The following is a 25,401-nucleotide window of genomic DNA, read 5'->3' as shown; positions in this document are numbered from 1 at the left end:
AAGAAATCTGCCTGCAATGTCACATTAGTAATAGTTTTACACAGAGTACTTTAGTCTTTTAAGTTCCAAAGCGGACTGATCAAGTGTAGCATTGTAGCATTTTACTTATTGCAGTTGGCTTCCATTTATTGATTTGGATCATCCCCAGCTCTCCAGATTGTTGCCACAACAGGCTGCTGCAAATGTGGGTGCCTCTGCCTCTTGCAACTGTACTCTTGCGCTTGCATGTTCTCGGCGTTACCATTGGAACACTGCTTATTTCACCCTAGGAATATTTACAAAGCTGAATTCACACATTTGTGTGCCAGTGTCCATTCAACAACAAAGGTCATACATATGAGACAGAGAATATAAAGGAGGAAGGGCACCCCATCCCATCACTAGTTTGTTTTGTCCCCATTTGCAACATCTACCACTCTGCCTTTTCAGGATTTCCATATCATAACCTGCTTCACTGAGGATTAATAGGGATTTCACACTGAAGTTCGCCCAATTCTTGGCTATCAGAAATACAGAGCTTTTTTCCACTTTATTATTTGAAGAACTGTTTTTCCGAAGGTTTCAAATATTCTCCTGAAACAATATCATACAGCATACATTTTACACTCAGAATAGAGGAGCCGGAGGTGGCGCGAAGTACCCGAGCATGCAGTCAGAAGGCCGTTTCCTAGATTTTAATGGGGCCGAAGAAAAGCCACAAGGAGAGCTGAGAGTGGTGAGCGCAGCTGTAGGAAGGTGGATATCTGACTATGTGGTTACCACAACTTTTTGCCTAGTGTTTAGCTGGTTTTTGACTTAGTTGGCCTGGGATCCTGCTATTTAGGGCCCCAGGCTATCTGCTGTCTCTGTAAAATGGACTCCATGTACTTTAGGTACATACCTAATTGGGATTGGGTCACCTTTGTGAGCCCCTGTATAGTGTACCATAGGTACCCAGGGCATAGGTACATCCAAGGCCTACCAGGGGCTGCAGCATGAATTATGCCACCCCTGGCTGGCCATCCGAACTGACACCACAGGCTGATCACTCAGCTTGGGCAAGGTTGTGTAATCGCCCCTTGCTTAGATATAGTATTCCTATATCTACCCTTATATATAGACACATATATACCTATAAGTCACTCCTATGGCAGGCCTTGACAATCCTGAAGGCAGAGTGCTTAGTTTTATTTGAGATGGTGCTCTAGCATGAGTTGAGCCTGTCTGCAGCTTTCGGAACCATGTCCTTATAGCTGTTCTATGATATAGCCATTCCATATACTCTTAGGTGCATTATAATCCTCGCGGTGAATGCTAACTTTGGTTTGGCTTTATCAAAACATGTCGTGTAAGGTGTCAAACACTTTGGAATACTACCCCCCCGCCAGTTCTGGCGGCAGGGGCAGCATTCCATCCTTCTAGAGGGAGAAGACATGTAAGTACTGCTTTACCCGGTTAAAGTTAAACAGAGCCTCAGCATCACAAAATGGATGCTGCTGCCACAGACACGAGTCTGACCTCCTGCTGCTGGACGAAACTCTGGCAGGGGAGGCCTGGACAATAGGTTTCCTGTCTAAGGAGGTGCTAGCACCTCCCCAGACAGCCTGTAGTGGATTGGGGCAGGGTGGGTTCAATGGAAAGATGCTTTTCCAGACACTGCATGGGGCACACAAGGTGCTCCATGCATAGCCCGGTTCAAACCAGTTGCTGGGGCACTCCAGCCCCCGCTCTGGCACGAAACTGGACAAGGAGAAAGGGATGTAACCACCCCCTTCCCAGGTTCCACCCATAGGAGGGACCTAGCAGGTAATCCAGCCCCTTAGTTTAGTATAAAGATAGGAGCTGTGTCTGGAGACATTAGATTATCCTGGAAAGTAACTCTGAAACAAAACTCTTGGACCTTCGACGTTCCATTTCGACTGGAAGACTAAAGACATCTCCCTTGTGGTCAAGGAGTGACCACCCTGTGCAAACAGGCACCATCAGTAACTTGCCGGTTTGCTTTGTCGACGCTCCCACCGGAACCCGAAGACTTAGCGACGCAGGAACTGGACTTCCAGACTTCTCTGACTCCGACCCACATCAAAGCTGAGACCCGTGGCGGACACGAGAGAAGTGGGACCGGACATCCTGGTGCTACTTGTGCAGCGTCTGAGGTACCCTCGAAGTTGTGCATTCGGGTTTGAGAAGCCCCAGAACCGAGCAGCACTTGCACCGAAGCTCAGCCCTCCACACTCCACGAGTGCCGCGTGGGGCCTGCGCCTGCATTTCAGCTCAACGTGTCTTCGCGGGTGCTAGCCCGTTGGCTAGTGAGCCCTCTGAAGACATCTTTGCAAAACTACACCGCTTGCCTGGTTGTTCCGGGCTTGCTCCAGCTTCCATTGCTGGTCTGAACTGAAGCCAATCTTCCCATCCTGCGTGGATTGCATTTGCCAAGGTTTGTTGGGTCCAATCCGGATACCGACACCGCCAACAGCTAGATCCGTCGTGGGACAGCTCGACTCCAGCTCCTGGTCATCGTCGACGCCTCCTGGTCCTCGTGGCTGCAGAGACCAGCTTCACCTCCTCACCTGATTGCATCTCGACATAACCTGGTTCCTTCCTGGTTACTGGCTAGTGACCCAGACGCTGTCCCCTCTGCTTTCAGGTTCTTCACTACTCCGATCCACCCTTGGATCCACCCGGACACTTTGCTCCTGGTCGCCTGCAACACTTTCTTGCAGCTCTCCATAGGAAACAGCGACGAAACCCGACACGAAAGAACACCTATGCACCCGGCTTCCCTGGGTGAGGTAACTCGAGTACTCCGGTGGGTATTAACTATCCAAGTGTCCTAGTTTAACAGGGTTTTCCCGTTGTCCACCCGGAAATGTCCAAAATCTACTACTTCGTAACTTTTACGTTCCCATTGCAACTCTATGGTAAGCAGCGTGAGTGTTTAGACACTGCACACGCTTCCCGTGGGCCTCCTACTTTCAATCCCTTGGTTCTTCAGTGTAGCCCCAGCGATTTCCTAGGCCCTAGGCCTACTCACCTTTCCTGAAGTGGTTCTTATACGGTATATGGTACGTGAGGCCCCTAGGGCAGAATTGTATTTGTGCAGCTTATAGTATGCTTATTGAGTAACTTGTGCTGTATCTCGAACTCTGACCTCATAAAGAGTGCAGAGGGGTTGTGTTAGTAATAAATACATATATATTTGATATATACCTTGTGTGGTGTCCTTTCATTTGATATTCAAGGGATTATTATTGGTAAAACAGCTGGCTTCACATGCTCTCTGAAGTTTTAGCCTAAGACTGCTTTGTCCATGCTACCACTAGGATAGCTGGTCTATAAGGTTGACTTTACAACCATCACCATAAGGGTTGTTTGGACTGGTGCAAGGTGCCCACTAGAATAGTGGACATCATATACCAGGCCAACTTCTCACAGCGGCCACCGAAGGACACTGACGGCAGCACTACTGCCGGCTCCGAGCAACGGGCGGACGGGTTGTTAGCGCTTTGCCCTCTTCTCTCGCCGGAGGTGCTACCGAGGCCTGAGGAGACACTGTTATGCGTAGAGCGAGGTGAGGAAGGCGGGGGTGCTGGGCACCTGCAGTGTTTCCATATGCCTTCCCCTTGCTCTGTCTTGCTTGCTTGTTGCCTCTGTGCTGCCTGTGTGGAGAGCGGCTTGTGGTAGACCCGGCTACCGACTGCAACACCGCCGCCACCTCCTTAGAATGGATAACAAGTGCTTTGCAGCTGGCCCGGCCATCTTCGCTCTCGCTCTGGTCTCCTGCCCCTACACCTAATCTTTGCTCACGTCCTACCTCAGCGGAGCAGTGCCGGTGCTCGGGGCCCGCGGAACCTTGGATTATCCCGGATTACTCTAGATTACCGGTGAGCGGGACTTGTGTTGCGGGGGGGGGCATGTGCTGAGGTTCTCTGTCCTCCCCTCCCCCACTTATCACTGCCCCCATCTACTGAGTGCAGTGTCGCAAGCGGAGGATCACTGCTGCGTAGGTGGCTGCAGAGGGCCAGGGAGCAGAGAGCGAGCAAGTGTGGCAGCCGCAGCAGGCAGCCGCGAAGCAAGTGCCCCAGGTGCCACGAGACGGCCCGGTTAGACCGGGTGCAGTTTGCTGCTCCTCCGGGGGCGCCCCCCTCGCTCCTGTCAACACCTGCTTTTCTAAGCGTGTTCACATCTGGCTTTTTTTTTTAGCATATTACTAGTAAAATGGGACCTAAAAAGGAGCGACTGCGTACAACGTCCCCTATAGAAACTGCTAACAGACTATTGTCAACCAAAAGGATAACAAGGAGTATATCCCTATCGGAGAGCTTACACAAAATCCCACAGGATGCCCCACAAAAGGGGTCGATCAGGCTCTTCTTTAAAAAAACGGCCACCATGCATCTCACAAGAGACGAGCTCCAAAAGTCCAAGCAGAATGCTTTCCGATGTCCCGCATACCCACCAAGTATTGCTTCCAAGTCCTGCGAGCCGGAAATGACTGATTGACTTTGTTCAAATTAACGGCTCACCATGCAGCCAAATTACACCCCCACGTAAACAAAAGGTCTCTTACCACACAATTGGCGGAAACATGAAACAGTTCCATCTAAAGAGGAACATGTCCCCGTGACAGTAACTCAAATTCATTGGAGCAAATGCCGTAATCAAGACATCCAGAATGCGGTCAGCACTAAGCCCTCACGATTAGCCATAAGCCCAGTGTTGCTTCTAGATGACCTCACTCCAGAGTCTCTAGTGATAGGGCACCTCACAGCCTCGTTCCTCCAAAAACTGGGCCAAAAGATTGAAAGAACTCTAGAGCTTACCCCAAACTTGATGTGGCTATTAGAGCCTCAGGGGGACACTAAAGCGGATCATATCACCTCCAACGATAGCACAAATTAAGATCTGCAGAAACTACCTACGAATGAGATAAACAGCTCCACAAATAGAGCACTATTGTGGCAATCAACAAAGATGGAGGTCCAAATAGACCTCCTGCAATCAATCGCAGCTCACCTACTTAACCTAAGCAGCAGGGTGGAAGAACTGGAAAACAGGATTGTTCAGCTCCTGGTCTCCAACCCTGGGGAATGCTCCTTCTCGATCCTTATGGAAAAGTGGGTGGTCGCTTCTTGAGGTCCTATCGGACATTGTGGAGATAGTCAAAGGAAGTAGGGACATGCCGACTCCCAGTACCATTGACGGGAGGGCCACTTCAAACAACTACCATCTGGCTGTGAGTAGGAACAAAGGAAACCCGGCAGCCCTGAAGTCAACAGATGGAGCGGAATACAATCTGGCGCACAGGACAGAGTGCACTGCTCACAAGACCAATGAAGCTCAAATTACACAAAGGGACAACAGTAGAGGATGCGGGTGTAGTGAGGCTCCGGTAGCTGATTTGCAAGAACCCACTCCCAGGACAACGGTGAGGTCTGATCCTCCCCTATCAAGGAGCGCAAAAAAAAAGCTGAGGAAACAACTGAAAAAAACTAAAGTAAGGAGAAGACAGTCGCAGCTTGGGTAGACAGATCACGCACCTCCACATGGCATTGTTAAAACCAGTCTGTTTTTCCCCATATTCTCAGTTAAAAATTGGGGTATGAAGGATGTTTCATCTGTCCCGCTGCATGTAAATCTACAAGTGCAGACAATTTTACCAAGCCATACCACTACGAAGGGCTTAAAGTCACTCATAAACTCAAGTCCACCTTCATGGCACGAATTAACAGCCGGATCAATCACTGCACAGGAAGATGCAATACCCAAGCGATTGATGGCTATGATAGCTATTACACCTTCGCAGCCGGACAGCCAAGAACAACGGCAGCCAAGTTTTAAGAAGCAGATAGGATTCGAGAAGAACCAAGGACTGAGATCGAGCCCCAAGTAGAGAGGACCGCAAGTCACCAATCAAAATCAAGTTCTGCATTTAGTCCGGCAGTGCAGGCAGCAGGAACAGGAAAATGGGCTCCAACCTCAGATTCTCGTGAAGTGGTTCTTACCCCGAGATATTACAGTATGTGACAGCATGATATTCTGAACCGGAGCAACATTCACTGCCTTTTTAAAGATCTCGTCACCCTGGACCAGATACAAACAGGGGTCTTGGAATGGGTGAGATTCATGAGCACCCAGGGGGACACTCACAGTGAATCCACAGTGGTGGGGATGAAGCAAAAGGAACAACAAGCCGCTTTGAACGAATCATTACAAATCACCGGGTAGGGCATAGACGTCCATACTCTGCCACATGCAAAATAGCCAAACGTCGTAGCATTAAACAGTAGGGGCAAAGGACCCCAATCGGTCCTGCATGGGACAAACAGCCAAGGGTCTCACAGCTGCTGTTGGACGGGCTTCAAGGACCCCATGGGCATTAGAATTTCCTGTTGAAACAGTTACCGAGCTATTTATACAAGCCCTCATGCGTCGGACCAAATAAGAACTCCTAGAAAACTGCAGCATTTCTCCTAACAGCTGCGTTACCACCCTTGGCATGGAGGCGGCCATGGGCTCATCCCCATCCAAGGAGCAACGAACCATAATTTCATGGAATATTGCAGGGATCAGCAAATTTACAGAAAATTAAAACACAAAGCAGTTTTTAGATAACAGAGATATTTTGTGCTTCCAAGAGACATGGGCCCTGACCTGTACTCCACTTGCGGAGAAATATGAGCATCACGTACCTGCAATAAAGAGGAATCTCTTTGGTCGACCGTCTGGTCGTCTATCAATTTTTATAAAACACGCCAGCAGCTTTGTGATCAGACATCAACCCGACCACACCCGGGATACAAGCTTTGCACATTAGAGGCCTGAATCTGATGGAGCGAGGTTACCAGCTTGGGTTATTCTAAAATATCATACTCACCTGGGCCCATAAAACATTTATACAATAAGCTGACAATCTTCCGCTGGAGATCAGGACTTAGTTTACCTGGTATTATAATTTACCTGTACACCAATTCTTATCAAACCTTAACACTGTAGCTCTTATTTGTCCTCTGGTCGATAGATTAGGTTGTTAGCATAATAGGCAAAAATAACATTTACTTTATTTCTATGAATGACCACAGACTCGGGAGAGTTTTAAAGCTTTTATCTATGCAAATATTTTGTGAGTCAAATGGCAATACACGTCAAAAATCAACCTCTCAAGGAGCAATTAATGATCAAAGTAAAACATAAAGACTTAGCAAAATCTCATGACATTGGTACCTGGGAAAGGTGGAAAGGAAAAACGGTACAAGGAAATACCACATAGCATTATATTTACCTAGAATGGTGTGAAGACCAACCCCTGGCCAAGGAGCTGGAAAGAGGCTCCTGAGTAGTCAGAAGCCGACAGATCAGGACAGGTGCAGGACAGGTAATCTTTTTTAAGTGCAATACCAGCGTCACACCCCTCTCTGGTGCTACTCTCCTCGCTTCTTCCCCTTCTAGTTGGACAGGTTCTTCTCCCTCGGCAACCTCTCCGACTCTTCTCTCCCGATTCTTCTGTCAGAGTGCTCGAGCAGAGTTTCTCCTTTGTGGCATTCGCCGTTTTCTGCCGCAATGTTGGGTCCGTGACGGGTCCGTGACAAGTCTGACAAGTCTGTGACAATCTAACTGGCTGAGCCTACCTTAGTTATACTATTCTCGGTGTATGTACCACCCCCCCAATGTTTCAATGTTTGTGTATTCCCTACTGGTGATTGGACAATGGACTGGGGAGAGGTCATCACACCATACAATGTAATGTCAATTTTCGTAGGTTCATTGTTTTATGTTCCCTCCCCTTACTTGGTTTCCCATGCTTTATTTTTCCCACCCGCATTTCACATTGGGTTTACAACACTGTATGCAAAATTAGATTTTTTTGCTTTCCCTCTCCGGGTCAAGAGGTGCTGTTACCAGGTGCATCTTCTGGTCTCTGTACTTTTGGCAGAAATTCAATGTAATTTTGTGAAGTTTACAAAGTCCAATGCACCTGCATCCCCCAAGTCAAGATGGCGCTTTGTCACCCTCCAGGCCCAAATATGAACTAATAAAAAAATCAAAGAAACACGTTATAATTTGAAAATAAATTAATGCACTATATACCACTTATTCCTACTCTAATCCCTTTAGTTTATTTAAACTATTACATTAGCAATTAGGAAGACATGCAAGGTTTAGTTTAAGCAAAAGTAATGTGCATTAGCATGTGAGGTTCCAAGCGGCCATTTTTAATACTACTGCGCAGCTGCAAAGATTTCCCACCAAAGCGAAAGACGTCTTACTACGTAGATGCAGTAGACGCATGCGCAGAAGAATCCCACATTTTCGGCAGCCGTTTTAAGTCACTCAGGTTACTTGTTTAGTAAAGCTCATTTGAAAGCTTTCCCTAGATGAAATAAATGTTGTGTGGTGCACTTATTAGTATTCACAAACATATTGGTTACATTATTACATGTTATTCGAGGGGATTGAATCTGAGCAAGTTTCTTTACGTACAAACCCATCTTCCATCAAATCTTAATTCTCATCCATTTCGCCATCTGTTAGTAAATTGTTATATCAATCCAGTACAGACCACTATAAAAGACTGTATGGATGTATTCTCACGGAAACTAGACAACCTCTTAAATAAAGATAAATTCTGTCAGGTTATTCTAGCTGGGGACTTCAATTTGAGGGATCTTGATATTGCTATATCCCCTGAACGGGGGAAGGGCCGGGCAGAACCCCTCTACAATCGCCTCAAAAATCACAAGCCGACTAATACTCATGCACTGAAAGAAGCACGTACGCCATCCTGGCAGCTGCTACCAACCCTCCAGGATATCTTTAGAATCAACTACATTTATTTATTTATTTATTTATTTATTTAAAAAGTGTTATATAGCGCTGCTGGACCCGAGAGTATCAGAGCGCTTTACATAGTGATGACACATGAACAGAGCAAGTACATATTAAGTAAAATATACAATTAGAAATGGGCCAGAGAAATTGAGAGAAAAAGCAAATAACATGTATAAAGTGGTAAGTTAGAGAAAGTGGTCGGTAGAGCAGAGCAGAGTAGAGGCGGTGCAGGGGGAGTTGAAGATAACGCTAAGGGAGAGGGTGAGGAGGGGGGTGGGTGAGATGAAAGGGGAGAATGTTGGGTGACAGAGAGAGAGTGATAGAAGGGTGAGGAGGAAGTTCAGGTCAGTAAAAATAAAGAACCCCAGTATTTATTGAGGAGAAGAGCTTTGAGTCTCCTTTTGAAGAGAGGATAGGAGGGGTTGCAGCGAAGGTCTTTGGGTAGTGCATTCCAGATAGTGGGGGCATTACCAGAGAATGCACGAGATTGGGTCTTTTTGCATTTAAGTTTGGGAGGGATAAGGACTAGGGAGTTAGTACTTCTCAGGGATCTAGTGCGCCCTGCTTTTTGTAGTTTACTTGACAGGTAAGAGGGGGTGTCTTGGTGCAGAGCTTTATGGGTAATGCAATCAATCTTGTAGGTGGAGCGACCTTCAATTGGGAGCCAGTTCAGGTTTTTGAGGACAGGGGAAATGTGGTCGAATTTTCGACAGTCAGAAATAAGTCTGGCGGCTATGTTGAGGACAGATTTATTTGGTGCCAGGTGGACTTTGGGGGTGCCTGCCAGAGTGGCGTTTCCATAGTCAATCCTGGATAAGATGAGAGATTGTACGACGATTTTGAAATCATCAGCTGGAATGAAAGGTTTAACTTTTTTGAGGTGGTGTAGGGTTGAGAGAGCACTTCTTGTTGTATTTTTGATGTGAGGGATGAGGGTAAGGTTCTGATCAATGCTGATACCCAGGGATTTGACCGAATTGGAGGTGGAGAGGCAGCAATTAAAGGCTGTGATGCCTTTAGTCCAGAGTTGAATGGGTAGGGAGTTGAATTTGGGAGTGAAAAGGATAATTTTGTTTTTTTTAGGATTGAGTTTGAGATGATTAAGGTGGAACCAAGCTTGGACTTTCAACAGAGTATCATTGAGGTGAAGGATGCCATTGTGGGTTTTAATCTTGTAGTATAGTTGGGTGTCATCGGCATATAGGTGGTAACTGGTTTTGGCTTGTTTGAGAATGAGAGTGAGGGGTTCCATAAAGAGGTTGAAAAGGGTTGGAGAGAGGATAGACCCTTTGGGGACTGCGAGAGCGACAGGTTAAGGTTTAGAAAGGCAGTGACTGAGTTTGATTTGTTGGGATCTGTTCTGGAGGAAGGCGGTGAACCATTGGAGTACAATGCCTTTAAAACCAAAGCTAACTTTTAGGTTGTTCAACAGGGTGGGATGTTGTACCGTATCAAACGCCGCCGAGGGATCCAGGAGGAGTAGTAGGGAGGATTCGCACTTGTCAAGAGAGCGATGAATGTCATCAGTATTATTGAGCATATCTGTTTCTGTGCTGCATCCTTTTCTAAACCCAGTTTGGAAGATGTCTAGTAGGTTGAAGGAGGAGATATGGTTGTCTAGCTGTGACAGAACACATTTTTAAAGGGCTTTAGAGAGGAAGGGAAGGTTGGAGATAGGGCTTAGATTGTTCAGATCGTTGGTGTCGGCAGTGGTTTTTTTTTAGAATAGGGGAGATTTGACCTAGCTGTAGGGAGGCAGAAACACAGCCAGAAGAAAGTGAAGAATTGATGATAGCGGTCCAGATTGGGGCAATGATGTTGATGATAGTGGTTTCAGAGGTTGGATTAAATACACTCCATGAAGCGTTATTTTTAGGGAGGGAAAAGGTAGGGGATGAATCCTGCAGGGTGAGAGAAGGGAGGGTTAGGTGGGGTCGGGTGCGGGGGGGAGGAGGAAATAAGTGAATTGGGAGTGTTGGGGAATGAGATTTGGATGGGGAGGTTGATAGGTGAGAGGAGAGAGGGAGGGGGGAAGGAGGTGAGTTGGGCCTATTTGGTAAGGTGGGTTGGATGGAGGGAGGTTGGAGAGAGAGAGAGAGAGGAGGGGAAGAGAAGGATTGTTCAATGGAGTTGACTTTGTTCGAAAAGAAACTGGCAATTTCTTCGCATCTATCTACAGAGGCTGCAAGTTTAGGAGGGCCAGAGGAAGTTTGTTTTTTAACAATGTTAAAAAGTTCTCTGGGGCGGTTTCTGGCCTGGTCAAGTTGAGACCGGAGGAAGGTGGCCTTTGTTGTTAAAGATATGTTTTCTGTAATGTGCTCTGTTCGATCTCAGTAGGGCCAGGTTTTCAGAGGAGGGATGATTCCTCCAGGCGCGTTCAGATTGTCTGAGGGTCCGTCTTTCGTTATTGAGCTCAGCGTTGAACCAGGACTATGGAAGGATGTTTTTTTGTTTTTTTAGTTTAATGGGAGCAATTAAGTCAAGGGCATCAAGAATGGAATTGTTATAATGATCAGTGAGATCATTGGTGTTAAGAGAGGGGGGGAAGGAGTAGGTGAGTTTTAATTGCCGATTCCAGTTCGTCAGGTGGGATGAGGTGAAGGTTACGAGTGCGTTTCCTGGGAAGAGTGCTGATAGGGGCGGGGGGAGTGGAGGGGCTGTTCAGGGTGAAGAGGATGAGGTGATGATCAGACCAATCAACAGGTGTTATATTAGAGAGAGAGGCCATATCCTTGTTCGTCAGGATAGCATCTAGGGTGGCGCCTTTGAAGTGAGTGGGGGCTAGGCAGAGTTGGATCAGGTCAGTGATGTCAAGGGTTTCATTAAAAAGGGAGACCGCAGGGTCATCTTTTTTATTCCAGTGGATGTTGTAGTCACCCAGAAAGAGATTTTTGGGGTGAGAGATTGAAGCTTGAATAATATCAGTCATCTCTTCTGTGAAGGGGAGGCAATTTCCTGGGGGGTGGTAGATGGTGTGTAGCCGAGTGGTGGGAAAGCCAGGAAAAGAGAGGTCGGCGCAGAGGTATTCAAAAGACGAAGGGTCTTGGAGTAGGACGGGTGATATGTCGAGATTCTCCTTAAAGATAAGGGTAAGGCCTTCTCCTGGTTGTTTGATCCTGTCCTTCCTGATTATAGAGAAGCCTGGAGGGATAAGCAGGTCGAGGATAGGGGTGGAGTGGGTGGTGAACCAGGTTTCAGTAAGGAAAGCAATGTCAATGTTTTCACTGAGAATGGTTTCAGAAATCTCAGTTGCGTGGCAGGAGGCGGATCTACAGTTTATCAACATGCAGCGAAGGGGAGAGGGGACAGGAGGAGGGGTGAGAGGACAGGGGGGGATAGATCTAAGTAGTTGGGGGGGGGGGGGGGGGGGTCTAGGAGATGTTGGTTGAGGGGGGAGTCTGTTCGTGTTTAAGAGAACCGGTATTGTGGATGAGCAGGGGATGGTAGGCGAGGATGGAGAAGGGGAGTCAGGGGAGTTAATAAGAGAGTTGGTTCCCAAGATTAAGTTGCTAGTATCACAATGAGGCGGAGAGAAAGAGTTACAGTTGCTGGGTGGGGTGCTTAAGGGGTAAACATTCTGCTTAGCTCGGGTAGTGAATTTACATGGGAGGAGGGGGGAGTCGGTGAAGGTCGATACAATAGGGGGTCTGTTAGGGGGTGGTATGAGAAGAGTGTCATCTTGCGACGGGACGGTGCAATCTAATGTCAAAGAGGTGTGGTCAGAAATAGACGGGTGAGCTTTAAGGAGGAGAGAGATCTCAATTCTGAGTGAGGAGAGTTCTGAGACGAGGTACGAAAGTAAAAGTTCGACTTTAAGGAGTGATTGGGATGGAATTGAGGCGTAAAGTGTATCGGATAAATTATAGAGATTGATAGGGTATGGGTTATCAAGGTGGGGGGGAAGCATGGGGCGGAAGGGAGGGAAAGCCTGGAGGGGGGAGGGGAATGTAGTGAGGTGGTCGAGCATTAATTGAGGTAGGGGATGTATTGGAAGTAGGTGTAAGGGGGGAATTCAATTTTCTATGGTTGTTAATAGAGGTGGTGGGTACATCAGAGGTAGGCATAGGATGACCAGCTTTTAGAGGACCGATAGGTGAGTGAGGTGTAAAGTCAGTAAGGGATGGTGTGTATGGAGAAAAGTGGGAAGAAGGAGGGGACAGAGGAGGGAGCATGGTGGGCGTCGATGGGGGAGGAGGTAGAGAGGTGAGGGAGGGCTTTGGGGGGGGATAGGAAATGAGGTGCGTCAAAGGGTGAGGGAGAGTGGGAGTTGGTTGGAGGGAGGGCGTTAAGGGAGAGCGAAATATTAGAAAAGGGGGATGATAGAGGGTAGTTAGCTGAAACTGGAGGAGTAGATGCGGGGTTGGATAAGCTTGAGGATATGGGGGGAATGGTTGAGAGGAGATCGTCAGGCGGTGCGGGAGTGGGTGTGCATAGGAGGTAAGGGGTTAGGGAGAGAGCCTGAGTAGGCGTGGGGGTATTAGGGGATATAAGTAAGCTTGGGGGAACAAGGAGTGAGTCGGAGGGAGGGGGTAGGGTAGAGGAGAGAGCATTGTTAGAGAAGGGGGGTAAGACGGGGTCGGTAGGCGACGCTGTGGTTGTGGTTGAGGTGTTGGAGAGAGAGGAGGTAGCGGGTGGAATAATCGGGAGGAGATCGACAAGTGGAGAGCGAATGGCCATGAAATGTAGATTAGAGATTAGGGAAGAGGCCTGAGAAGGTCTGGAGGAATCAGGCGGTAGTGGCGATTTAGGGGAAGTCAAGGGTGTGGAGGGGGGGGACTAGAGTTGAGGGAGGGGAAAGGAGGACAAGTACATTGGAGGGCTGGGAGACATTCGAAGATAGGGAGAAAGTTGGGTATTGGGCGACAATCGGGGATTGGGAGATGTTAGGGGATAGGGGGACAGGGTTGTCGTAGCAGGTAGGTGGTGGTTGAGGGAAGTCCACCTGCTTGGGGGCGGGGGAGAGTGTGATGGAGGAGGGGATCGAGGTATGAGGAGAGGAGAGGGATCGTTATTTGAAATATAGAAAGGGACGTGGGAGGTCGGGAGATGTTGGGAGGGGTCGATGAGGTTGGGTGTAGGAGAGGGGGATGGCGTATCAAGGGGAGGAGAGAGGGGGGTGGGGGTGATGATGGGAGAGGAAGGAGCTGTAAGTTGGGTGGGGAGGGGAGGCGGGGGCCGGAACAGATTGTGAGAGGGATTGTGATAGAGAGTTGAAGTGGAGCTCAAAGATGAGTAGGTGGTTTTCAGAGGCTTTTTTTCCGGAATTAAAGATGGAGATATCGATATCACCTGGAAAGGAGGGTGAGGGAGATGTGGAGAGTTTCACACCATATGGGATATTGCGGGAATTAGTGATAGGGAGGTGACGGAGAAAAAGGCTTTTCCATTTAGAAGTGCGTTTAGTGTAGAAGATGTAGTTGGTGATGATGGAGGAGTTTAGGGTATTATGATGGTCCGCAAATAGGGTTTCAGGGTGAAGACAGAGAAGTTTGTATTTGAGGTTTTTTTACCGTGTTTGGAGAGATGAGAGGGGTAGAGGGTAGACCAAGAGTACAGGCCGGTTTTAGAAATAGGTGAGGGTGAGACAGCGGGGGGGGCCCGCAAGGAGGCATGATTAAAAGTGTAGGTAGAGGAAGTCGGAGCAGATAAGTTTGACCAAATAAATAACGGTACAGGATACTGATGTGTGTGAGTGGGGGGGGTGATGTTAGATCTAGGCAGGTTCAGACAGTAGGGTGACGTTAGTCCAGAGCATGATAAACAGTAAGAGTAATGGGTGCCTGCCGACAGCGGGACACAAGTGAGGAGGGTCAGGGAAGACCGATGAAAACATAATCAGATAAAAATGAGCCACATAACGGGAGTTTGGTAATGCTTCATCAGATTAGATGTCAGTCGTGAGAAAAGGTGAAGCAGGGCAGCGTATGGAGGAGGCGTGTGCAAAACAGTCTGAGCAGGGAAAACAGTAAGGAGTAGAGGGAGGGGCTAGGAGAGGGGGTGGTGAGGGAACTTTGATGTAGCAAGGAGTGAAATATAAGGGGTATATGTAAAATTAAACAAGAAACAGAAGACAATTCGTAAGGACACAAGAATCCGAAGTGCAAAATAACATCATGGCTAAAGTAAGGGTTAGATAAATGTCATGAGGTGCAAATAACAATTCTAGCAGCAATAATCCGGTTAATCAAACAGAATTAAGGTGTAACATGAGGACATGAGAAATAACGAGCTAGTCAGATAAGAATAAAAGACATAATGTGCAACATAATCAAGAGGAATACAATATGAAAACAAAAGTCATAAACAATAGATAGCGAAAGTTTCAAAAGGAGCATTCCTTTTGCAAAATAGCATATTGGCTAAAGTAAGGGATATGTAAATGGCATGAGGTGCAAATAACAATTCTAGCAGCAATCATCAGATTGATAAAACAGAAATTAAGGAGAAACATGAGGAATAACGAGCTGATAAGAAAGATATAAAAGACAGAATGTGCAAAATAATCAAAAGAGGAATACAATATGAGTACAAAAGTCATATACAATAGATAGCGAAAGTTTCGAAAGGAGCACTCCTTTCACAATGACTGGGGAAGCTCACTGGAGGTCACACTTCAAAGATGGATGCCAAATTAGAGGAGAAAAAAATTGGTCCTATCTCTATGTCAATTCCTCAGCACGGTCGGGGAAAGAGTCCTATCTCTATGACCATTTCACAGTGAGGCATGAGGAAACAACCAAAACAAAAAACAACAAAATGGAGGTTCTGAAGGCAATCCCCTTGATTAACGAAGTGAAAGGAGGTTTATTATGGTCAGCAAAGCAATCGCGGCCCGACTGAAAGATCTTGAAGTCGAGGATTGGTTGGAAAGTCACCATAGGCCATTAAGAGCGGTGATCCAGTTGGAAGTACCAACAGCCACCATCTTTCAAGCCTTCGGAGAGTCAAGAGGAGAAGGAAAATGTAAAGTCCAGCGGAGGATAAAATGGTCAATGAGGATAGGCAAGAATATGCAAGTCTGGTTGGATCAGAAGCAGATGGGACCCTAACAATGCGCCTATCATGTATAAAGGACTGGGAGAATATCGTAGATGATCTCCAATCGACGCTGGGAAACCCTCAGCCCCAATGCTCCAGCACTAAAGTGCCATTAACAGCAGGAAGCAAACGCCTAACAAAAGACATACTCGATGGCAAACAAGCCCTCCGTAAGGCCCTAAAAGAAAACAAGCATTGAAAATGCAATAGGTCTCGCCTTTTATTGAGTGAAAGCCATTTGCTTTGCTATACAATACCATTAGCAAAGCAAATGGCTTTAACTTAATCAAAGGCAAAGCCTATTGTATTTTCAATGCTTCTTTTAAAAAGTGTACAAGGGACAACTTTTTAGTCACGAGTGCACATTGTGCAGGATATAAATGCTGCCACAGGAAAGGCAATGGTGGACCCTGTGCTCTATAGCATGCTGTGGTATGTGGAACAAAAATGTAAATGAAACACTGACAGACCAATGAATGAAGAGAGGACTGTAAGCCAATATATATACACACACACACACATATATATATATACACACACACACACACACACACACACACACACACACGTATACACAAACATGTATACACACACATACACACGCACACACACATACACACACATATAAACACACAAACACATGTATATACACACACACACACACGTGTATACACACATACACACCCATACACACACACACAAACTCACACATGTATACATACATACATACACACACGTATGGTAGCAATAGTCTCAAATACCACATTCGCCCACGCACCTGGGATTCCGGAATGATGCACACATGTCTGCACCAACACATGTACACAGGATCAGGTCGTCGAGTGCAGATCACAGAGCCCAGACAGGGCCTGGCCTTCCCCTCCTCCTCAGCATGTCCCAGGGTGCGAACCGCTCCCACCACTGCCCTTTGATGATGGCATCCCAGCTCAGGGCGGGACCCGTGCACAGAATGTGAAACAAAGCAGCAAAAATGCAGCCTTACAGCTAGGGCTGCACAATTGCGTCTTGGGCATGACCGGAGGATTGTGTTTGGTCATCCCCGGCTTAAGTCACGTTTGGCCCGTCGCTCCTGAGCAACCCCACTTTTCCCATAACGCGGCTTCCCGGGGACTGAAAGTCAAGGTGCGCCCGCATTCAGCTACACCTAGTGTGAGAACGCGGGTAATGTTCGGCATGTTTGTGCGAACACTTTTAATCGTTGTAGGTTCTCATCAAGGGATTTCTCGACAGGTGTTAGTTAATGCGTGCGGACATAACATGACAATAAATCCAAAACATCCACAAGGGTTTAAAAAAAAACAAAAAAGAGTAGAGTGTAGTACTTATATTGCGCTGGTGGTGGGTGCCGGCACTCATTTTTTTGTGTTGCCGGGACAGTTTTCACCATCAGTCTTGAACCAATATTAAATAAGAGGGGGTGGGGGGGAGAGAAGAAAGATTGTGGAGTAAGATAAAGATAGGGAAGCTGCGAAGAAGGGAGAAAGAATATGGGGTTCGGACCACATACGCAGACCGTGAAACTGGGAAACCTGGTTTGGGGCATCGGATCAGCATCTTACAATTCTGGGCAAATCACGTAAATGTACTGCGCCTAAAAAAAATGATTGACCCTTGTGCAATGTAACTGATGCTCATGGAAAGCGCACCAATACTTTCAGGTCGAGTTTGCGCTATAAAACAAGCACGGCCATGAAAGTGAGAGGACCACGCTGCAGACGGAGCATGAGGATCTCTTTTCTTTATGGGGCCATGTGTTTCAAACACATGGCCCCAAAAAGATAAGAAAGTGCTTTGCGACAGCACCAAAGCAGGCGAGCCAGTCCGGCTCGCAGACGAAAGGGCGTGAACCAAAACCCCTAATTTCCAATGGCAGGCCACCGTTTAGCAGAAACGGTGATGCCTACCAATGGAAATGAGGGGCGGGGCTTAAAGACCCCTTCTGAAATCTCCATCATAAGAGTTCTCGCAGAGCGAGCAGCGCATTGCGCTGCAACGCTACACGCAAGACCTAAAAAAAGAGGGCGCAGACCAACGGACGGATCATTGGTCACAACACGGAGGACTGTCTTAAAAAGGAAACTGTGGGAACACAAAAAAGAGCATATAGAAAGGGAATGGCTTAAGGTGTTCTCTTTATTCAAGGAAAAGAACCTCTCTGGCTTATGGAGACACATTAATCAGCTGAGTAGCCGTGGGAAACAAGAGAAAATGGCGTATCGGAGCACGAAAACACACTACTTCAAATAAAGGCTGCTCAGAAGAAACAATCGCGAGGAGGGGTTAAATCAGTCAAACAATCTAAAGTCGGAAGAATTGAATGCCACCCCTGACATTACCTCTACTGAACAGAGTACCTGGGTAGAGGAGCACCAAAGGTAGTCAGGCCCGATAAATCCTGCTATGGTCATCAAGGCCCTCAAGATTATGAAGAATGATGGAGTTCCAGTGCCCAATGGGTTACCTGCATTCATTTGTAAAAATGCCCTAAACTTTTGGGCAGCAACCTTAACTCCTTTTTACAATCATATCCTCTCGACAGCCAAGACACCAGAATCCTGGAGGGGCTCGATATTGGTCCTAATCTTAAAAAAAGGCGACAGCCTGAAGCCATCAACCTGAAGCCATCAACCTACAGGCTTATCACCCTTCTTGACCTTGAAGCTAAGGCCTATGCCCACATCCTCCTAAAAGACCTGGTGTCCTGGGCAGAAGAAAGAGGTATTGTTCCCTTTTATCAGTCGGGCATCAGGTCACAGTCATCGACCATGGCCAACGTGTTGGCGTAAGCTTATCTATCTTCCCAGGCAGTAAAGAAAAACAGCCCTCCACTGTTTTGCTGTTTCATTGATTACAGCACAGCTTTCGACAAAGTTGATCGCAGAAGGCTATGGTGAAAACTAGATAAATGGAGAATTCTATCTAAACTCCTGAAGACAATTAGATCCCTTTATGAAGATTCCTGGGTGCAGGTTAAAACAAGCGCCTGTTCAGTGACATCCAAAATGACTATGAACAACGGCTTGAACAGGGCTGTGTGCCCCTATCCTTTTTTATTTGTACACCTCGGACTTGGGGGACTCTCTGAAAGGAGCGAATCTAGTAGCACTTAGGCTAGGCAATTTGAGGCTTCCGTTATTACAATATGCTGATGATACTGCCATAATGGACCATACAAAAGAGGGACTACAAAGAGCCCTAAATGCACTGCACCGCTTTAACAAGGACAACTTCCTGACAGTGAACTAGGGGAAGACCAAGGTTATTAATATTGGGAGCTACAATCTCAAAAGGAAAACACAGTGGCTTTTGGGAGATCTGCAAATCAGCACAGTGGCTTCATTCAATTATCTGGGGGTTTGGCTCACAGAAAGGGCCAAAGCGAACATCCATCAGAAATATCTGACCTCGAAGGCCAGCAACGTCACACATCTGTTAAAACAACAGAGTCAACATCTGATAAGCCCTTTCGCCGGACCAATATTGACTGTCTTATAAGCGAAACTGCTTCCAGCTATCAGTTATGGCCACCTGGCCTTCCCAGGATCGCTGGTTTCCTGTTTAAATTCAGCCCGAGCTCAAACTTATAAATCAGTGTGCAGCATCCCGAGGTCAGTCGGGAAATCAAGGCTGAAATTGGAGCTAGGCCTTGTGAGGCCTGATTTGACGTACCAGGGGAGCTCATTAAGTTACATCTAAGGATCTTGAGGGCTCCAGTTGACTCTTTAAGACACCAGCTGAGATCTATCTTCGAGGAGACCGGCTCGGTCTGGCAAACCAGCCTTGGCAGCGCCATCAACACACTGAAGATAGAGGAAGCACGTCTACACTCACGGAAAATTCCAATTGCTGCTTGGAAAAAAGCGATAAATAGACAAGTGCACATCATCAAATGTCCAAACTCAAATTACTCCAAGTACCTCAAAATTTCATTGGAAACAACAAACCTGATTGAACTCTGGGAAACCAAGCTCCAAGTACCTTTATTCAAACAGGTGGTCAGGAAGGCAGCCACTCATTGTTGGATGACAAAATAGCTTTCAGTCTCAGGTCACATGCCTGGATGACTATCCAATCATACAAAAAACTAGTGCCGGCGCACTACCTGGACCTGACCATCTCGCCTTATATCAAACATAAATATCTTAATATAAGGCTGGGTAGTTTGCCAACCAACGCCGAGCGTCCTAAGTGGAAGCCCCAAGAAAGTGAAGGGTGCGGGCTATGCGGTGCAGCAAGGCAAGACTTTATCCACCTAATTTGCATCTGCCCGGCTCTCATAGAGGAACGTCGGAAGTGGTTGAAAGCCAAGTTCAAGCAGTTTGGAACACGTACCTGTAGGTCTGCGATTATAAAAACTTTATGCACCACAGACCCCCAATTCATTTGTAGATCAATCAAATTTATCGAACATTTTGAGAAAAAACAAAGATCATAGGCAAAATCTTGAACATGGAAATTGTTATTCTTTACCCCAGAAAGACACTTGTTTTTACTACCAATTTAAAATTTTATTATTCTCACATCAGTGTGTTTTTAGTATATTATCATATCTGTATTTTTGTAATGGTTTTAATTAACTATACAATAAAGTTTCTTCTGCCTGACTTCTTCAGAAGAGGCAAATTGTAGACAAGTGCACAAAATATCATTTGCTCAAGACACTAAGTCTCTCCTCTCATGCTCTCATCTTGATCCACTAAATACACGCCAGGCAAAGCTCAACCCTATCTAAGCGAGACCCTAACACCACAAATTCTAAACAAAATACCCTTCATGAGACTCGCCACATTAGGTATCACTGAGTTCAATCCAGCATGGGCTCGCAAGGGGGAAAACATAAAAATGCAGGCTGTGCTCCTGCACGAGGGAAGCCTAGTTGCACCTTCTATGATGCTGCCCCAATCTTTACAACGAACGCTGGCGACTCCTGCGCCCAATCTGCATTGTTAAAGGAGTAAAGACTTGCAGTGAAGCATCAGCCTTGTGCTTCTCTAAACAAACGCTATGACCTTAGCAAGATTGGGGAAATTTACGCATCTGATCAGGGTTGCCTTAAAGTCCTTGAACAAATGCAATCCGACTTTGACGATGGGGACGCCAAACTCTGTGGAAGCAAGCAGACTGGTCCCTGACAGGGCCCGAGGAGAGCGTCCCCTTTTTTACAAGTTCTTTTAAGACTGTGCTTTTAAGTTCTAATGAGCTGGTTTTTGTTGTTGTTTTTTTAAATGAGTTTTAAAGAACAATGGGGACTGCAAAATTGTGCTTAAGGACACATGGTCAATCACAAATCCAGGTTTGGGTTGATTGGGAGGGTGCCGGGGAAAGGAGGTGGGTATTTTGCGAAGTCCAATTAGTATTCTTTTAATGGTGTCTGTTCTTACTGTAATGATTTTAATTAATCGAATAGTTAATCAACAATTCAATTCAATAGCAGATATTTCGTTTTAATGCTACCTTAGACTTCAAATTCCAGTTTTCTGTACATGTCTCCTTATATGGCTTTCCGTTATGGTTGCTGATGGAGGCGGCTGCACTTCCAGAGCGTGCACACATCTGTAGGCTTGCACATGTGGGATACCCTTGTACGCTGCATTGTAAACTCTCCTACCTTTGCGTTTTCTGATGCTAGCAGCCCAATGGGGGGCTGACCTTATGATCTCTACTCCCAAGAATGCTAGCAGGTTAACCATTACTAACTTGGTGTACGGGGTATCACTGGGCCATTTTGGCTGATGGAATTGTCAGTGAAATAAGTACCAGTCTCTTGTGTGAATATGTGCGCATGGGACAAGGAGGTGCATAATTCCCCAGGCTCGATGTTGGCTGCTACTGTGTAATGTATCTTGCATGCATGTTGCCCTGTTCTAGTTGGGGTTTTGAGAGGGATGTCCTGAGCTATAGTTACCACAATCAGAAACAGCAATCTTACAGTGCTTCGAAAAGCTTTCCACATAGCAATGTATACCTTTGAAGTACCAGCACATTGAATTGCACCACAACTGCCTAGATAAAAAATGTAAATGACTACCCCTAAATGAACATGTTGCCACTCTTTCCACTAATAAGTATGTATGCTGTGTGTTGGTATTCAAAACTGACCTATTCAATGGGTCCACCCAGTCTTGCTTGCCATTAATTCGCATATGTGGAGTTTGGACCTTCATTTCCAGATTCAGGGACTTCTTTACAACCAGTAGGGTCATTAGGAAGTTCACCCTGTGGGAAGATGGACACCATGATATAACAGAGAAACACACATGGAATCTAGCACTCAGGAGGAGGATAGCTTAATGTGCTTATATTAAGGCCGGGTGTACAAGTTGCCTCATGCGTTGCCTCACTTATCTGTGATTTTCACTTAGCGTCACAGTGGGGTGCATTTAGACAAAGACTTGCATGGCTCAACCCACCAAAACCTATAGGAACACCTGTAAGTAAGATAAACTAGCAACACCAACCACGAAGTGGAAGCAGAGAAAAACATACTGGATGTTTTAGGGAGTGACCGAAGAAAAGACAGGAATTCACATGGGCCACTTGCCATAGCAACTGAGATTGGGGCAGCAAAAATGGCGCAGCTATGAGGGGTGTGGTAGCAGAAGCCAAAACATTGACTGTTTGTACGGGAATGCATAAAGATTCATACTTCAATCACAAGCATTAGGCGTTGGAGAACCAACTAAATCCTCGAAATGCGCCACTTGGGGCCCACCTTCCCAATAGAAAAGAAACGGCTGATAAACGAATCCCTAGTGGATATGCTTAGCATGTTCAACTGCTCAGCTCGGAGAGAATACGAGAAGGAGCGTGTTCAAGCACTCATGAGATTGGGCTTTGGTGGGTTTAATCTCAGAATATACGACCATAAAATGGCTCCAAATAGACAGTTGGCACACACTCAATGTACTACAAAGATAGGGTGTAATGAAGGATGAGGAGAATAACCATAAAACCTTTTGCATGAAGTAACTATCAAATGATATAAAAAACGAGAAACAGTATGGAAGTGAAAAAGGCATTATGAGTGAATGAATGTCCCCTCACTCAGAAGCATGTATGGCCATTCAAGGGATCATAGCACTAGGGACCTGACACAAATGAATTTTAAAGTAAAAGAGTTGACCATGACGACTGATATGATCAAATCTAGGGAGATGTACATGATGGAATTCTATCTCCAGCAACATATCATAAGCTATTTGGAAAAATGCTAGATGACATAACCTCAAAAGGCAAAGCATAACTCTGATATATTAATTGGGAATCGAAACTTTCCTAGCTTAGTAACAGTAAGTTCGAGGCATATGAGCTGCAGATCTCACACTGAGCATTAGATCATCACCTAGTGTTGGGCTCGGATAATTGCATGTTGTTGTCCTCTAGAAGTCTTTTTTTAGTCACGAGATAGGGGACTCCTCCCTTGGACGATAGTGCACATGGGCATCGACTCCATCCTTAGATTGTTTTTTTCCGCCACTGGGTTCGGATGTAACTTTTCCGCTCCGGTTCGAAATCTACTTTCTAAGCAGTTGGATGCGTAAAAAACTTACTTAAACTATTCTAAACAACTTTCAACAACAATAACCATTGACTCGATCCTATCAGCTCGATTCCGGTCATCGACGCGGGCCGTTGGGCCTATCCACGTGAGGCCTACAGCTCATGGAAAGGACGCAATTCAAGAAATGCCCCCAGTGTGGAGCAAAGTTCCCGCACAGTGACCATCACAAGGTCTGTAACCTGTGCTTATCACCAGAACACGACGAGTCCAGCTGTCCAGCCTGCACATCCTTTCGATCCAAGAAGACCATTCGGGATCGGAGGGCCCGTCAACACATCATGCAGAGATCAGCTCTGGAACCAATGGACATCTTCGAGGGTCCAGATGTCCCAGAGGAAGATTCCGAAGATCTTAAAATCGTATCTGAGGCAGACGACTCCGATGACTCCATACCTTCGGGTCAACGTGTGAGTACTACTGCCCCTACCCCTATCCCAACACCCAAATCGAAGGCAAAGGTCAACATTCCGCCTCCGGGGCCCAGTCGTGACCGAAAGACTACTTCAGAAGCCCCGCCATCAAGCCTGGCTCCAAAGAAAATTCAAAAGCCTTCCGGTAGCTCGGGACCGAGCAAACCGCATGTGCCGATACCACCAGCTCCCTCTGCATCGAAACCAAAAGAAGTCCCGGTTCCAAAATCCACTACGAAACCGTCGACTCCGAAAGACAAAACGGCTCAGAAAATAATAAAGCCTGCTTCCGACGCTTCCAAGCCGACTAAACCAGCTTCGGCTATAAGGCCAAGATCTTCGGAGCCAAAACCTACGCCAAAGGACTCTACCACAACTCCTAAGGCTAAAGACAAGGAAAAGCACCAACAACGCTCGGAAACTAAAAAATCGGCACCAGAAGCAGATTCTGAGGAAGAAGAGCTTTTTCACCCTGATCCTACACAGAAAAAGATATATATTGACCCAGAGACAGGACCTGTTTCTACTGTGCCACACAGCAGAAAGAGGAAGTTAGATACAGCACCTCCACCTCCAGTGCCTGTAAAGAAGGACTCTGCCACATCACCCATGCACCCTTCTTCTCCTATTTCTCCCTTTATTCCACATCCTCTTCCTTCACCTCCTCAAAATTCTCCTCCTAATTTTTCACCACAAAATACACCTCATATTGATGATATTATGGGGGGAGGGGACGACCCAAATGACCCTTTTAACTACCCAACAGATCCACCTGACTGGGAGTACCCAATCCCACAGGGTGTACCAGATATTCCTGACCCACATCCATATCCATCCAAACAATCTTCTCCAGAAGATAATATTGCGTTTGGACACTTACTCAATAGAGCTGCCATTCATCATGGGGTCACAATGGACTCAGATGAGTCATTAAGTATGCACCAGAAGTGTTTAAAGATCCTGTACGTGCTAGGATCATAAACCCCAGAATAGAAAAGAAGTATAGACCTGCTCCTGGGGACCCTGCATACATTAAGGGACAGCTACCTTTAGATTCCCTAGTCGTTTCCAATGCTAGAAAACGAGCAAACTCACAAACCTCAGGGGAAGTGCCACCTCCCGATAAAGAGTAAAAAATGATAGACGCTTCAGGCAAGAGAATAGCTGCCCAGGCAAGCAACACATGGCGCATAGCTAACACAAGCATTCCTCGCAAGATACGACATGGTTCATTATGATCAGTTAGAAACACTCTTACAACATCTACCTGACCAATATAAAGGACAAGCAAACAACCTTATCCAAGAAGGTAATATAATTTCTAATTCTTCTATCAAGTGCGCACTTGATGCAGCAGACCCTACATCTAGAGCAATAAACACAGGTGTCCTCCTTAGACGCCATGCATGGCTACGCATCTCAGGATTTAAGCAAGAGGTGCAGACAACCATCTTAAATCTGCCATTTAACCAACAACAGCTTTTTGGGCAAGCTGTACACACAGCACTTGAAAAGATGAAAAAGAACACTGACACTGCCAAATCTATGGGAGCTTTGCAGTCC

General features: G+C 46.4%; 1 protein-coding gene across 6 annotated transcripts in view; it reads left to right on the top strand.

The window, feature by feature from the left end:
• Positions 1–25,401, top strand: part of STX18 (syntaxin 18) — an 897,615-nt gene that overhangs the window by 133,012 nt on the left and 739,202 nt on the right. The window lies entirely within an intron of this gene.

The sequence above is a fragment of the Lissotriton helveticus genome, chromosome 1_1, assembly GCF_964261635.1.
Source record: "Lissotriton helveticus chromosome 1_1, aLisHel1.1, whole genome shotgun sequence".
NCBI lineage: Eukaryota > Metazoa > Chordata > Amphibia > Caudata > Salamandridae > Lissotriton > Lissotriton helveticus.
The sequence above is the reverse complement of the archived record's forward strand: the minus strand, read 5'-3'. Positions and strand labels throughout refer to the sequence as shown.